Source organism: Rattus norvegicus, chromosome 2 (genome assembly GCF_021556685.1).
Source record: "Rattus norvegicus strain SHRSP/BbbUtx chromosome 2, alternate assembly SHRSP_T2T, whole genome shotgun sequence".
Taxonomy (NCBI): Eukaryota; Metazoa; Chordata; class Mammalia; order Rodentia; family Muridae; genus Rattus; species Rattus norvegicus.
In genome coordinates, this window is record NC_141535.1 from 164,705,037 (window position 1) to 164,721,233 (window position 16,197).

The 16,197-nt window shown below is 36.1% G+C and overlaps 1 pseudogene; it reads right to left on the reverse strand.

The window, feature by feature from the left end:
- Window positions 1–4,139: 4,139 nt before the first annotated feature.
- On the reverse strand, window positions 4,140–5,036 carry Vdac1-ps8 (voltage-dependent anion channel 1, pseudogene 8; annotated as a pseudogene).
- Between the last annotated feature and the right edge of the window lie 11,161 nt (window positions 5,037–16,197).

Here is a 16,197-nt window from a genome sequence, read left to right on the forward strand (position 1 = left end):
AGACCTCATACCAATATTATCCAAACTATTCCACAAAATTGAAACAGATGGAGCACTACCGAATTCCTTCTACGAAGCCACAATTACTCTTATACCAAAACCACACAAAGACACAACAAAGAAAGAAAACTTCAGAGCAATTTCCCTTATGAATATCGATGCACAAATACTCAAAATTCTGGCAAACCAAATCCAAGAGCACATCAAAACAATCATCCACCATGATCAAGTAGTCTTCATCCCAGGCATGCAGGGATGGTTTAATATATGGAAAACCATCAACGTGATCCATTATATAAACAAACTGAAAGAACAAAATCACATGATCATTTCATTAGATGCTGAGAAAGCATTTGACAAAATTCAACACCCCTTCATGATAAAAGTACTGGAAAGAATAGGAATTCAAGGCCCATACCTAAACATAGTAAAAGCCATATACAGCAAACCAGTTGCTAACATTAAACTAAATGGAGAGAAACTGGAAGCAATCCCACTAAAATCAGGACTAGACAAGGCTGCCAACCCTCTCCCTGCTTATTCAATATAGTTCTTGAAGTTCTAGCCAGAGCAATCAGACAACAAAAGGAGATCAAGGGGATACAGATTGGAAAAGAAGAAGTCAAAATATCGCTATTTGCAGATGATGTGATAGTATATTCAAGTGATCCCAAAAGTTCCACCAGAGAACTACTAAAGCTGATAAATAACTTCAGCAAAGTGGCTGGGTATAAAATTAACTGAAATAAATCAGTAGCCTTCCTCTACACAAAAGAGAAACAAGCCTAGAAAGAAATTAGGGAAACGACACCCTTCATAATAGTCCCAAATAATATAAAGTACCTCTTTGTGACTTTAACCAAGCAAGTAAAAGATCTGTACAATAAGAACTTCAAGACTCTGAAAAAAGAAATTGAAGAATACCTGAGAAGGGTGGTAATGGGGGGAAGCCCATATAGAGGGGAGAGGGAGGGGTTATGGGGATGTTGGCCAGGAAACCGGGAAGAGGAATAACAATCAAAATGTAAATAAGAAATATTCAAGTTAATAAAGATAAAAAAATACCCAAGTTAATAAAGCTGAAAAATATTACAAAAAAAAAAAAAGAAAGAAAGAAAGAAAAAAAGAAAGAAAGACCAATTCTGCAGCCTTATCCCAGAACACCCACATAAATGCTTAGGATTAGATCCAGTCATCTGTATTTCCCCCACCACATTCATTCTTTCAAAGTAGTCTAGGCTTTTGGGCCACCATATAAGAAGTTTGTTGTATGATTATCCTTGGTAAATCCATGACCCAAATAACACCAACCAGAAAAAAATTAGATTTTATTTTAACATTTCTTTTATTTTTAGTTGTTTACAAAACTGTATTGGTTAGGCAACACACCAGTGAATCTGTCACATGAGTACCTAAGGAAGCAGGAGTGAGGAACTTTCTATGGAGATTTCAAGAACACATACCATTTCCTTGTGCCTAAGTAAAGTACTTAATGTTTTCTCTGTTATAAAAGATTAAATATGTTGAATAATTCTAATTCACATAGAAACATCAGCCAAGGCGCAGAATACAAAGAACTAGACTAATGTAGAATAGTTCTAGGTTGAATTCCCAGATCACCATCGTGCTATGTTTAAGAATGAGTAGAGTACACGGTAGCTGTTTTCAGACACACCAGAAGAGGACATTAGATCACATTGCAGATCGATGTAGTTGTTGGGAAATGAACTCAGGACCTCTGGAAGAATAGTCAGTGCTCTTAATCACTGAGTCATCTCACCAGACCTGATATTTGAGTATTAGGCAAAAAGCTCAGAATACCTAGGATATAACTCACAGATCATATGAATCTCAGGAAGCAGAAAGACTAAAGTGTAGATGCTTCAGTCCTACTTAGAAGGAGGAACAAAATAAATACAGGAGGTAGAGGGTGGGAAAGACTTGAGATGAAGAAAGGAAGGGGAGAGGGAAGGGGGGGCAGGGTTAGGTATGGGAGGAGAGGGGAGAGATGGACAGAGCATCAGGAGTGAATAGAGGTATGAAGTAGGGGAAAGGGGAATGGTGTAGTCCAGATGCCAGGAAAAAGGCTCCCAGAACCCAACATAGGGATAACATTAGCTGAAAAAAACCCAAAAGGGAAGTGAGAACCTCTAAGGATCATATCCAGAGTTAGACACAGCCCCTGGTTGAGGGATGCGGCCACCCACCCATCTCAAAACTTTTAACCCAGAATTGCTCCTGTCTAAAGGAAATACAGTGACAAGGAGTAGAGCAGGGACTGAAGGGAAGGCCATCCAGAAACTGCCACACCTGGAGATCCATCCCATACTCAGCCACCAAACCCAGACACCATTGCGCATAGATGCCAAGAAGTTCTTGCTGACAAAATACTGATACAGCTGTCTCCCGAGAGACTGACGGAACCTGACCAATACAGATGTGGATGCTTGCAGCCAACCATCAGACTGAGCACAGAGACCACAATGGAGGAACTAGGGGAAGGACTGAAGGAGCTGAAGGGGTTTGCAACCCCATAGGAAGAATGACAATATCAAGCGACCAGACCCCCAGAGCTTCCAGGGACTAAAGCACAAACCAAAGAATACAGATGGAGGGACCAATGGCTCCAGCTGCATATTTAGCAGAGGATGGCTTTCTTGGGTATCAATGGGAGGAGAGGTCCTTGATCCTGTGAAGGCTTAATGCCCCAGTATAATGGAAGGCCAGGGCAGGGAGGCAGGAGGGAGTGGGGCCGGGGAATACCCGCATAGAAGCAGGGGAGACTAGGATAGGGAGGTTGAGGAGGGGAAACCTGGAAGAGAGATAACATTTGAAATGTAAATAAATAAAATAACAAATAACAAACAAGTAAATAAATAAATAAAAAAGGATGAGTTAGAACAACACTCATCAGTGATGACAGGATCATTGGTGTGAAGGCTGACAGACTCTTGTAATAAATAGTTCATGCTAAAATCAGTCATAGCAGTGTTGAAAATATGAAAGCCTGGTATGTCAGCTGACCTAATAAGGAAATATATATCAACTCTCTACATTCAAAATCTTTAACTAAATTCACCAAGTAGGCCTGGTTTTGGAGAAGCATTTGAAATGTGTGACAAATAACACAAACATTTACATTCAAATGATAAAATGGCATGTTTTCTTAAGAGACTGGAGGATAAATAAGTATATTACCATTGTCATAGGGTTTTTTTTTCTTTTTCTTTATTCATATTATATTGTGAGATGCAATCAGTTATGCTTGTTGAAAGGAATTTTTTATTTTGTGCTGAATGTATCTTTTTTTGTATTTTATTCAAGTTTTATTTTAAGTGATTCTAATTACAGCATTTGAAGGGGTGGAGCTAATTCCACACAAAATGGAAGAGTCTATAATGTACCCGTTAAACTGGTAAAAAGAGAGGTGTGGCTACAAGAGGAGTCAGTTGATATCCCTAGTGTTGTCAGGGTGTGACCACAATCACCCACCCAGCTTTGACCTGGAGAACCCAGAAGCTATTTCATACTCCGGTGCAATGGCGAAAAAAGGAATTAAAATAAAAAATAGAAGAAAGAAAGAAAACCACCCCACAACACAAGAAAGAATTAAGTCCTGAATGTCTGGCTCCATCATGTCCACCCTCTCCACCCTAAAATGGCACAAAAGAAATAGCTAACCACACCCTAAAGACTAAAACAGGTAACTGATGGGCTAGGAAGGGAACAGGGCACGGTGGAAACAGGGCGTGACCATCTGTCTAAAAAATAAAACAACAACAAAAAAAACCTGTCCCTTTCACGTAGGTGTGTACATGTTTCCGAGCAGACAGGATTGGGACACCGGGGTTCGATGTTCAGGAAGCCACAACTTCATGTGTGGACTGGATACAGATTTGCAAAGGGTCCACACATTCCCGGCTTTCACTTGCAGCCCGGCATCTCTAGAGGAGCTCCTTCCCAACCTACGCCTACAGCTAAAAAGGACCCTTCCTGGAACGGAGTCTCTGCTGTACCTCTGAAATGGTAAACACTTTAAAGCCGAATCATCCTTAACCTAGAGGTCTAACTTGACATTTACCAACTCTCGCATCCCCAACATAAAACATTAAAAAGTACACTAAGTTCTGAACGTAGCTATGCTGCAAAATAGTTTAAAATTAACGATTGTACAATATTCATTTATGCTTGAAATTCCAGTCCTAAACCAAGCTTGTGGCCACCCGCATTGACGTTCTTGCCATCCAGAAGGGCTGACAGCGTCAATTTGATACTTGGTTTTAGGTTCTGAGTGTACCCTACGCCAATCGGACTGGAGTTGTTCAATTTGGCCGAAAAGCAGGCATCAGGGTCCACCTGATACTTGGCTGCTATTCCAACGTGAGTGTTACTGTTTACTGCGGTCCAGGAGAGATTGACATCAGTCTCCAACTTCTTGTTCACTTTCTGGTAAATGGAGCCACCAAACTCTGTCCCATCATTCACATTAGTATGAAACTGGAATTCGTCCATCTTTTGGCAACTGCAAAGTTGCTCTGAATCACTCCGGACTTCGAGGTCTCAAAATTCATTTGGTGGCCAGCCAGCCAACCCTCACAACCAAGCACCAGAGTACCCCGGATTGAGGGCCCAGTGATGTCAAAGTCCACATCACAGCTCAAGTTGATATGCTCCCTCTTGTACCCTGTCTTGATTTTAGCATCCCCCCCCCCCCCAGTGTTAGGTGAGAAAGATGAATCAAAGGTCAGCTTCAGTCCACGAGCAAGCTGGTCTTCTACTATGATCTCAGTGCCCAGGGTGTTGTCTCTGTTTCACTTCTCAGTAAACATCAGTCCATACTCGGTCCATCTGTACTTGGTTTCCAGACTGCCATTCACTTTGGTGGTCTCCGTGTTGGCAGAACCTGAGCTAGTAAATTCCAATCCATTCTCGGACTTCGTTTTCAAATCAAGTTTTATTAACCCAAAGCCGTAGCCCTTGGTGAAGACATCCCTGGCGGACTTGCCAAGATCAGCATATGTGGGAGGCACTGCCATGTTCTAGGAGGAGGTGACTGCAGGAGCAGCGGCAGGTTGTGGCGAACAGCTTAGCGTGACTAAAGGTGTCTTCCATGGCTAATGATAGCCTGAAATACTCATTTTTGACCACTAATCAATATTCATTGAGAATGGATAAAATATATTATAAAACCTTAAAGCTCTTATATAAAGAAAATATGGGAAACAATTTTTAAAATATCACAGTGTCCATGTGTGTCTTAAATTACACCCTTCCAAATGAGATAAATCTAACATGGTGTAATGGTTTGCCCAGGGGGTGGCACTATTAGAAGGTGTGGCCTTGTTGGAGGAAGTGTGTCACTGTTGGGGTGGGCTTGGAGACCCTCCTCCGAGCTGCCTGAGGTGATCAGTCTGTTCCTGGCTTCCTTTGGGTGAAGATGTAGAGCTCGGCTCCTCCTGTACCATGCCTGCCTGGATACTGTGATGATGCCATGCTCCTGCCTTGATGATAATGGACTGAACCTCTGAACCTGTAAGCCAGCCCTAATTAAATGTTGTCCTTTACAAAACTTATATGGTCATGGTGTCTGTTCACACCAATAAGACCCTAACTAAGACATGTGGTTTATGGATTACTTAAATGATACTTAAACTGTGAGAAAATTTTCCATCCCTACAGAAGATATGTGTCATTTATATGAACTACTGGATTGTCACATATACATGCAAAGAAAATTTGCTATTCTATAAATAAAATTGACAATAAGAAGTCTCAGCAGATATAGATACCAATAGCCCAGCCTTATGCCAAAAGACTGATCCATTTGGTTCCACTTGGTGGAAAAAGAATAGATTTTCAGAGTGTGGTCTGATGCCCACATATGTGACACAGATAAATGAAATAATTTAATGAACCAAATACACAAAGTAAAAAGAACAAATAGGTACAAAATAAACAACCAGCATCTACAAATATCCAGTAGAGAAAATATATATGGTTAGTAGCTATAGGAAAGAAGCCTTTTTTATTAATTAGAGAAAACTCCATTTCCATCCAATGATAATGCAATCCACCTTATTACAACAATGTTAAGATTTAAAATTACTACCGCTATACATTAGCTTAGTGTAAAAGTTCATTATATGGATACAAGTAAGTTCGATTCCTACATTGTTTTCTTAAATTCAGGTTAAACAAAGAGTCTAAGTACACAGTAGAATAGCAATCTTAAGTGACGTTGAGGTGTTTTATTACCTCTAGCTGTGGGTCATTCAAAAGTTCTCATCTCTTACGATATAAGGAATATTTTATTATAATGCATTGCCATGCAATGCCAATATACAAAAAATTCTAACTAATATTATATTTTTTAAATAAGAAATTATATATAATGGACTTTTTCTTTTTTAATATTTTTTGTTGTTTCATTATTGCTCATCTGAATCTATAATAACCACAATACATGTTGGTACCTCTGATTTTTAAAAGCACAATAAATTTTTCAATATATTTCATATAGCTCCAAAATTTAATAAATTATTTTTAATAGATGATGAAATGATTCACAAAGAAAAGCTACAACAAAACAATAGAATTTAACAAACACTGAAAAGACCAAAAGTCATAGTTCTTTAATTAATTCCTTAAGACCTGGATAACTTCAGATAACATGTAATCTGAGCTTTTCAATAATCTAAGAAATGACAAATTGTTACTCAGCATTCCTCCTCTTCTATGCACATCCTAAGATATGGAGAACACATCCTTCCCAAGTCACTCATTTCTTAGAGGCTTCAAATGAGCATCAAAAGAAGAAACCAGAAACAGCAGAAATGAGTTTGATTTCAAGTCTCTCTATCACATACATTTTCTCAGAAATCCTTCTTCATACTTATTTACCTCAGAACTTTTAGGATTTATAACTGATTTCTAGTAGAAATGTACAGCCTATCCAACATTTTTAAATTTTTTAAGAAGGAAATGTATTGTCTAACACAAGAGGATATTTGAGGAATAATTTATTTTACACAATGTGTTATGATTGTGTTTTTATTCTAACTCAACTCCTCATAGATCCTTTCTACCTGCTTACCTGCCCAACTTCATGTTCTCTCTCCCAAAAAGCAGTTAACCAAAAACAAACAAAAACCTACCAAACCCCCAAATAAAAACAAACAAACAAATAGACCCAAACAAGATGAAAAAATGCTCATACAAAATGAAATGAAACAACCCTCTGTCCCCAATCTCTAAGAACATGGAGTTCATTCGGTCTTAGCTATGATCATAAGTTATTACTGTTCTATGCCTGATCCAAGAGCAATGCATATGTGTTTGCATTATGTGCATGTATTATGTATTGTTTTGTGTATTGATAATCATTTGCTGGAAACACAAAGTAGGCTGAACACAGTCTTATAAAATGAACACCTACCACAAATGTTGAACAAAACACTTACATGTTACTTGTTTAAAAATGATGCTGTTATATGGGTCCTTTGTCTTCAGTTGGAGTCAGTGATGTGATCCCTTGTAAAGCTACGTTAAAGATTTCTGTAAAGTATAGCTTATTCCTTCCCCATGTGATACTTTCTCTGCTCTTCAATAAAAGAGAGAAAAAAGTCCTTTGTTAGTGACAGAAACATAGACACACAAGGACAGTTTCATAAGAGCCTCCAGGCAGGCATAAAGTCAGACATATATAACAGACAGAAATGGCAGAAGACATGGGGAGAGTCAGGATTTCAAATCTGGGCTGTCTTTTGGTTAAGTGACACCAAGTGTTTTGATTTCTTTCTTTCCTTAATTAGTACTCAGTGCATTATTAGTGACTCCAAGTTTATTCTTAATGTGTCAAATCTATGCAATCTGTGTCCAAAATAAAACAATTTGTAAACCTTTGTTTAGGATTTAAAAACTGTTAATCATTTAATTCCTTTATTCTGGCATTTTTCAGGTGCAAGAACAAGTTTTTAAGTCCTTAGATTGTGGTCTGAAGACAGGAAAATGCATGTAGATAAATAACCTTTCATGTTAAATTATTATTGGTGAATTTAGTGAACTAAATTTAGTGAATTTAGTTTTATACTAAGTGTTTGAAACATCTGCTATTTTTTAAATATTTCACTTATTATTGATGATCATTAAAGATCAATTATTTTCTAGGTACAAATGGTTAAGAAAATCCTACAAAGTCCCTTTGAATTAAACCTGCTTCTAGAAGCAATATGAATACAGGAAATCTTCCATGAATAACTATTCTCCTAGATTAGACTGTTTTGATCTGTGAAGGATAGAGTGGACATCATCCTGTGCTGTGAAAATGATAGAATCCTTGAATAAGAAAGTCTACAAAGCCTGGCTTAAAAACTCTCACTTCTGCAGCCTTTTAATTATATAAAAACACAACCACACACCATATGCTTCCTATAAGTTATCACTCCTATGACCTTTGTATTTACTGAACCTTCAGAGACTCAGGAATGTTGTTGATAAGAACAGGGCACACATGCAGAGCAAGACACTTGGAGAAGAAGGAAAAGAAGCACATGATTAGAAACACGCTGTACAAAAAAAGAGCTTGAAGAAAGGTTTCAAGTGTGAAATTAAATACCTTTGTGGAAGGGAAGTGACAACCAGCCCCCTGGAAACTTTGGTCTCAACAATTAGCAGATGCTAGAAACAGGTAGTATAAATGGATTTATATCTAGTGCTAGTTTACGGCAAGGGTCTGTACCGTTAGGAAAAAGGAATCATCATGATAGTGGAGCTAGGGTTCTGTTTACATAGATATACAGAAAATCTCCTGGGAGCAGTCACATGGGGACTGTGTCCTCTCTAAAGAAACAATTAGTCTTGGCTTGTATGTACTCCTCACTCCTATATGTGCTAATTTCTCTCTCTGAGGTTGAGGTATCTTTAAGGAAAATTAGACTGTTATGTGAGTATTGGAATAATTTAGAACCAAGAATTACTTCACTTCTGTAATTATCACCACTATTCTTACCATCATCATGGTTTATAGCTTCCTTGGTTACCACCAGCAATATCACCTGTACTTACTGCCTTGAGGTTCGTTGCACATCACTACTAATTCACCATGTATGCTGCAACATCAGCTAGCTTTAAACAATTACTTTAAAGGGTTTTAAGAACAAGCTCAAAGATTTCACTGAAACAAATTGGATATTTTTAGTTAAAGAATGGTAAACTTGTAAAGATGGTCAATCCTCCCTTGCCTGCTTCTCTACTTGTAGAGTGACTGTAGAACTGATGAGCTGGGAAAGCCTTTGAATGTGGGCCAGTAATAGTGTTCTCCTGTAGGTGCTTATTCACTTGGGGAGTTTGTTCAGAAAAAAATACCCGCCTTAAGAATGTATTGAGGCTGAAGAGATGGCTCAGATGTTGGGGGAGCTTTCTACTCTTCCAGAGGAACTGATCTTGGTTCCCAGCACTCATTGTGGTGGCTCCTAACTACCTGTAACTCTAGCTACAGAGTATCTGGGATCCTCTTCTGGACTTTATGCATGCCTGAACACACACACACACACACACACACACACACACACACACACACACACTTTCTCTTTCTAAAATAACACTAAATTAAAAAGATTATATTCAGCCTGATAAGATCTATGAAGATACTCGTATTGCAGAGTTTTAAATTGAAGTCTTTGGTGATAATTGCAGATTGCTTATAGCTATGCTGAACAATACAGGAATATTTCTGTTGTTTTACTGAATTTACCATCTTGCAAAGCAAATAGTCAATTCTTACACCCAGGATATAGGCAGTGACACATTTCATTGATTTTGTTCTTGTCTCCTGATTTAACTTTACTTCTTCCTATGTGTTTTTGTTTTGTTCTGTGCACTTTCACCAACCTGACTGAGCCCTTGGATCTACTAGTATAGAATATATACACAATGGAATTTTATTCAACCATTTGTAAATAAAAAATAAAATTATAAAAAAAGATTTAAAATTACTAAGATTTTCCTAGTATATTGACTGTCTGTATACAAACTGATATAAGAGTTTGACAGAATAGCAAATTTTTATGAGGTTAGAATGATGTCCATTAATCTATTAACTCCTTTAGTCAGAAAAATAGATTACATTACTTCAGCATTATCTTATGTATATAATTTAATTTCAATATATATCAGTAAGATACTGGAAATGTTTTTTTATTTATAAGAATACATAGTGAGAAATATGAAATAATTAGTTGTCTATCAAAATTAATTGGTTTCATAAATACAATGCCACTGACTACATAGTAATTTGAAGACAGCTTTTACTATATCAAAGAAGACTTCCAGGGCCTGACAGCAGCATCTAAAAATTTACTCATTTTTTGCAAGAAATGAAGAAATATATGAATGTCATTGTAGTAATTAGTTAAGGGTGGTATCACAGCCCATTGGCTAGTCCCTCTCTAAGATGCTGGCCTATGTACTCTCCTCTACTCTTAACTTATAGGAGATACAGAAGCCACATGGCATTCATAAAATATACCAGAACCTCCATAGTGACAAGGTCTTCTGTCAGGGTTTCTTCTATACAACATTAACTACATAGGCACATCCTTCAGATCCATCATATTATTTTTTCTGGTGTTACTATTATAAATCTTATCATCATCAATGAATAATTCTGATGAGCTATAAATCAACACTGAAATTCCTTGTATTGATGATTGATAAGAAATTCCTTTAATACTGTTTCAAGACTTTGCCATAGTGACTTACATGCAAGAACTTGAGCAATATTCTACATATTAATTCCAGATTAGCTTTCACAACCTGATAAAGGAAAAGTAAGTTAAGAAAGATGTATACAGTATGGTATAATACATAAAATGAATCAAATGTTACAAAAGAATGCAAATGAGCATAAATGCACACATTAACAAATTGATAAGTCATAAAATACATAGGTTGGCATATACTGTTAAAGTATTAATAAGCACTTGAAATATGATCATCACAAAACTCTAGGGTTCATGAGTAAGACAAAACCATGGATAACATTACTGACACAAAACATTGGCTGACATAAATATACTAAAAACATAAAAGATGTAAGAATAATTTCGATGTGGATTTAGATTTTACGAATTTGAGTATGTGTGAAAAACTGCACAATGTACAGAGCACTAGATAGAATTACCTGGTGTTCTGCTCACCATCATGTATCAACTTCAGTGTATAGAAATGGTAATAATATCTCCATAGGCAGTAGTAGGACTGAATTCCACCAAATCTTCCAGAAATCATTCTGCAATAGTACCTAGACATAGGCACTCTGCTTTGGTCAGCTAGTTTGAGACAGACTTTTAGGAAAGGGATTATTTATAAATGTTAATCCTTTCTTAGCCCACTAGCTGCTATTATCTAATCCCTGAGGTAAACCTCATTTCAGATTAATGAGATTATTGTCAACATTACATACATCGTAATGATTTTTATTTCTCTAACCTTTGCCTTCTCATATTTTACAGCACACTCAGTATTTTCTCAGTTTTTCCCAATACACTCCTGCATTATCTTTATCCCCAGTTCATTGTTCTCAGCTTAGAAATGAGAACTTATTTTACAGTAAATATTAATGAAATCACAAAGTGAATTCCATACACAGTGAGATGCTAAACTGTTGACATTTGAAATGTCCCTTACACTTTAAACTTTTCTTTGAGCAATTGGTCCTGTTCAGTCTAATCAATGTATTCCAGAAATATGCTGAATTTGTTATCTCCTGCCTTTTAAAATAGGTATTTGTATTCATTCTGATTAACTAATTCAATTATTTCTTCTATCTTCATAAACTCTACAAAACAGTCACACCTTTTTATACTGGTTATGGCCCTGGTCATGCTCCCTTTGCAGTGAACATCTGACAATAATTGTTTACAATTAATACTCCCTTGGATACCTCTATATCATGTTCACTGTGCAATTGTGTCTTTTTTTTTAACTTTATGACCAACATTCTACAGTATTCTATATTTCTATGCAGAATCAGTGCACTGCTCCATTTATCATATACTTGGATCAGATACCATAACTGTCTTGTTTTCCTCATGTTGTACAACTAATTTCTTTCTCCTTCCCTAACACTAGTTCTTCTGCTCTTTTGACTGATGATACAGGGGTATTTTTTTCATGCCTCCATTTTAAAACATGCACTTTTGATGAATACATTTTCACAAATAGTTCTATCCCTCATTCTTCCTAAATGTCACTTTTTTTTTTTGCAAATCTGACTTTCTTAATTTTGACTACTTTTCTACCTCTACTCTATCTTAAATTCTATGGGAATAATATTTACTAGCATCTTTATCCTCTATTCCTCTAATAGTACTTGAACAAGAGCAGCAGTATATAGAACCGTGTTAGTAAGATTCTAAGTGACTGTCTTCCTGAGGATATTGCAAATTCTATCTCCTAGTTGTTTCATTAAATTGAAGTTAAAGACAATTACAGAATTGTGATTAAAACAAGAACATTAGACCTTGACAATTCACATGGATAAATAGTTGGCTAGATTTATTCTTGTAGAAGCTGGCCTGTTTCTATCCATCTACAGGCAAATTGAAGTGATGATTCCAGGATATAATAACCTCAAGAACTTGTAGTCAGTCACATTTCACCATAAGTAGCTAAGGCAATGGACTTTACTCATCAATGAGAAAAAAATATTGTTATTCCTGCCTTGAAAAGATGTTAGTTCAATATAAAATTCACTATTACTTTTGCTGTCTGTGTGCATGTAATAGATGAGTTGAGAGTATATGTAGTTTTTTTTATTATAAGTAATCACTCATATGGAAACAATTATTGTGAATATTATGTCAGTTGAAATATATTATTACTCATAAGATGAATTAATGTATCAAGACTTCTATTGAAAGATTTGCTAGATCTGCCATGTAAATAAAAAGAAACTTAGTTACTAGCAAATGTAATTTTTCAATAAAAATATGAAGTTTGTAAGAATAAGGTTATATAAAATCCATAGCATCAGCATTCTAGACAAAATAAATATTTTATTTGATTAGTCATAGCATAAAAATGAACTTAAAATAATGTACATTTTAGAAATATCAAATGTAATATGTAATAATTTAAGGACAAATTAGGATAACTATAAGTAAATTAATTAATATAACAAGTTTATAATGTTTCCCATTTAACTGAAATGCTTCAGACTTTAATATATTATTTTTATATATAAAAGGTACTATTGATAGTAAATGATTTAATGAGACATAATTACATAAATGTGGTAAAATACGTTTATATTATGAAATATATAAAAAATATATTATTTCAAGAATACTGACAGTCATAGCTCAAAAAGAAACCATTACAGAGTTCATAACAGGTTCCCAGCTAGCATGAAGAACATGAAAAAATGAGCAGAAAGACCAGATGGCTACCAACTGCTGCCGCTGTTGCTCTGGTCAGAAAACTATGGAACAGGGCCTCTGCCTCCAGCTATAAGCCAGATGTGGGGCCTGGAAAAGACAATTGCATAGTATCACCTCATATGTGGAGATATGTAGTGAAAGTATATATTAAAATTTTTATTTTAAATGTACTGTTTACGGAAGAATGTATTTTCTGGACTCAGAATAAAGCTTCCATTTCTTAACGTGCTACTTGCCAAATCTTTTGTTTGCAACAAGAAATGTAACAAATACTGCTCTACCTGGAAACTTACAGAGGAAGGTCATCAAATTCTTTAGTTGTGCATCTGTACATCTCTGAGAGAGTTCTGACAGCATATTAAACCAGCTCACAAACTATTCATACCTCTATGTCTGTGTCATAATTAATGAAAACTCATTTTTACTTCCTGATTGATAGTTATAGTTATGAAGAGGTCCCAGTTATAATCTGTGAATTTTCAATATAGATTTTGTCCTTATGGTAACCAAGGTGTATGTAATAGGTATCAGTGGGACAAACTTTAGGTAGTAAAAAAAATGGGTGAGTGAAGTAAACTTACATTTGACCTCAAACGTTTATTTTAGACATGCTAATACATTTTTGTAACCTCTGCATTTTTAAAGACACCAATGGATGGTGAATAAAAGGAAATGTGTAAGTTGCTGTAGTATCTGGAAGCATCACAAATGGCTTTACTGGGAAACGATAAATGACAAGTGGTAATAAATCATACATATTGAACTATATGCACACAGAAAGCCTTGGGGATTAGGGTTCACCAAACAACTAAAACAAAGACTACCAATTCTGTAGGAAGTCAGAATATTCCAGTAAGGAACACCTAGAGTGGCAAGCAGAGTACAAGACACTAGTAAAAGTTTAGTGAAAACGAAAATGTCTAATGAACAGTCCTTAGCGAAGTGCTGCTTGTCAACTTTGCAGTGAGGCCAGATCTTGTGGGACTTCACAGCTGAATGAAGAATTTTGAACTTTACTCTAATAAACCAGAAAGCCATTGAAAGCTTTTGTGTTAAGGATCACAATGCTTTGACTTTCATCTCTCCCTCTTTCTTTTGAAAAAGGGTATAGAGAAGCAAACGCACACTTTTGACTGATCATATAGGGAATTTGAACAGATTACCCCTGGTGGAGTCTAGGTGAACAAAATACATTTAGTGTAACAAAGAGATTCCAAGATGGCTTGACTATGAAACATTAAAAAAATAATGGATTCCAGAATATATACTCAAGGTCAATTTTGTTCATATAATTGCAAAAATAAAGTTCACTTCCCAAAAATGAATAAAAATGTGGGAGAAGCCTAAGTTTTAAAGTGGAGATGAAAGTCGAGTTTTATCCTTATAAAATCTAGTGCATTCTTGTGAAGAAGGTATGATGGCTAGTTTTATATGAGTTTAATACAAGTTAGAGTTACTGGAGAGAAAGGAGACAAACTTGAGAAAATGTCTCCATAAGACTGGGCGTAAAATTCTTGTGAGGTATATTCATAATTATTAATTAATGAGGGAGTGCCTATGCCATTATGTGTGCAGCTAACCCTGGGCTAGTGGTTCTGGATTCTATTTAAAAAGTAGACTGATCAGGCCTTAAAAATGAACTCACGAAGCAAAATTCCTCCCTGACCTCTACCCAAGTTCATGTCCAGGTTCTTGTCTATTTTGGATTTTGCTATTGCTTCCATTAATGTATTTTGATTCATGATATGCAAATCAGGTAAATTCTTTCCTCTCCAAGTTGCTTTGCATCATATGGGAAGCCTAACTAACAAAAATGGCAAATGAGAACTCATTACACAAGCCAAGAACTCTTGGTAAAGAGGTCAACAAGAAGTTATTACTATTGTACCACAGTTTATATTTAACATTTGTAAACCAATCAATGAAATAAAATACTAACAGGAAATTGTCCATTAACTTTCCAAAGATGGATAATAGGAAGTTTTACCTGGTCAATAAAAGTGAAAATTAGTGACTTTAAGAAGGCTCAAAGGAAGACACTGCAACTCTAAACAGGTCGGCTGTGTGGGGATGCAGTCAGTAGGACATTCAAGTAAAGCAGGTTTAACAGGAGAATCAGAAGGTGCGACAAGTGTTAATGGAAAGAAGAGATTGAAATAGTGAGAGAGGAATGATGGCTTAATTATGTCCTGGAGTAAAGAAAAGTGGACAGGGTCAAGTTAAAGCCACTCATTCTCAATCACCAAAATATGAGAGGAGATGGGATAGCCAGGTGGACATATTTGACATGGACATGGGCACACTAAGAATTTTCCCCTTGTGATTATTTGTATTTTCTCAATCTTCTGTTTTTAAAGAAGATGGTTGTGAGTACAATGTAATTGGTGGTAGTGCTGGATTTTGAGGAAAGAAAAGAAACTGAAATACTTCGTGAGACTTATTGGATGGTGAAATTGTGAGAAGGCTGCTAGCCCCTTTAGGGCTCACCTGAGGTTAGTGATCATGCTGTAAAATGAGTTCAGTCAACGAGGTGGATGATTTTTTTCTGCAAGCAAAACTGATAGAAGATCCCAGAGTGTAGATGCTCCAAACAGTTTTATGCTCAACATAGATTATATAAGCAGTGGGGATGCTTCAGGGAAGTGAAATCATAAGTTGCGGATTCCAGTTTTCACATGGAGAAGAGTGAGAATTCAGTAGATATAGACGCTAGAAATTGTATGGTAAGATCAATCTGTTGTCTGAGCTTATGTGAAAA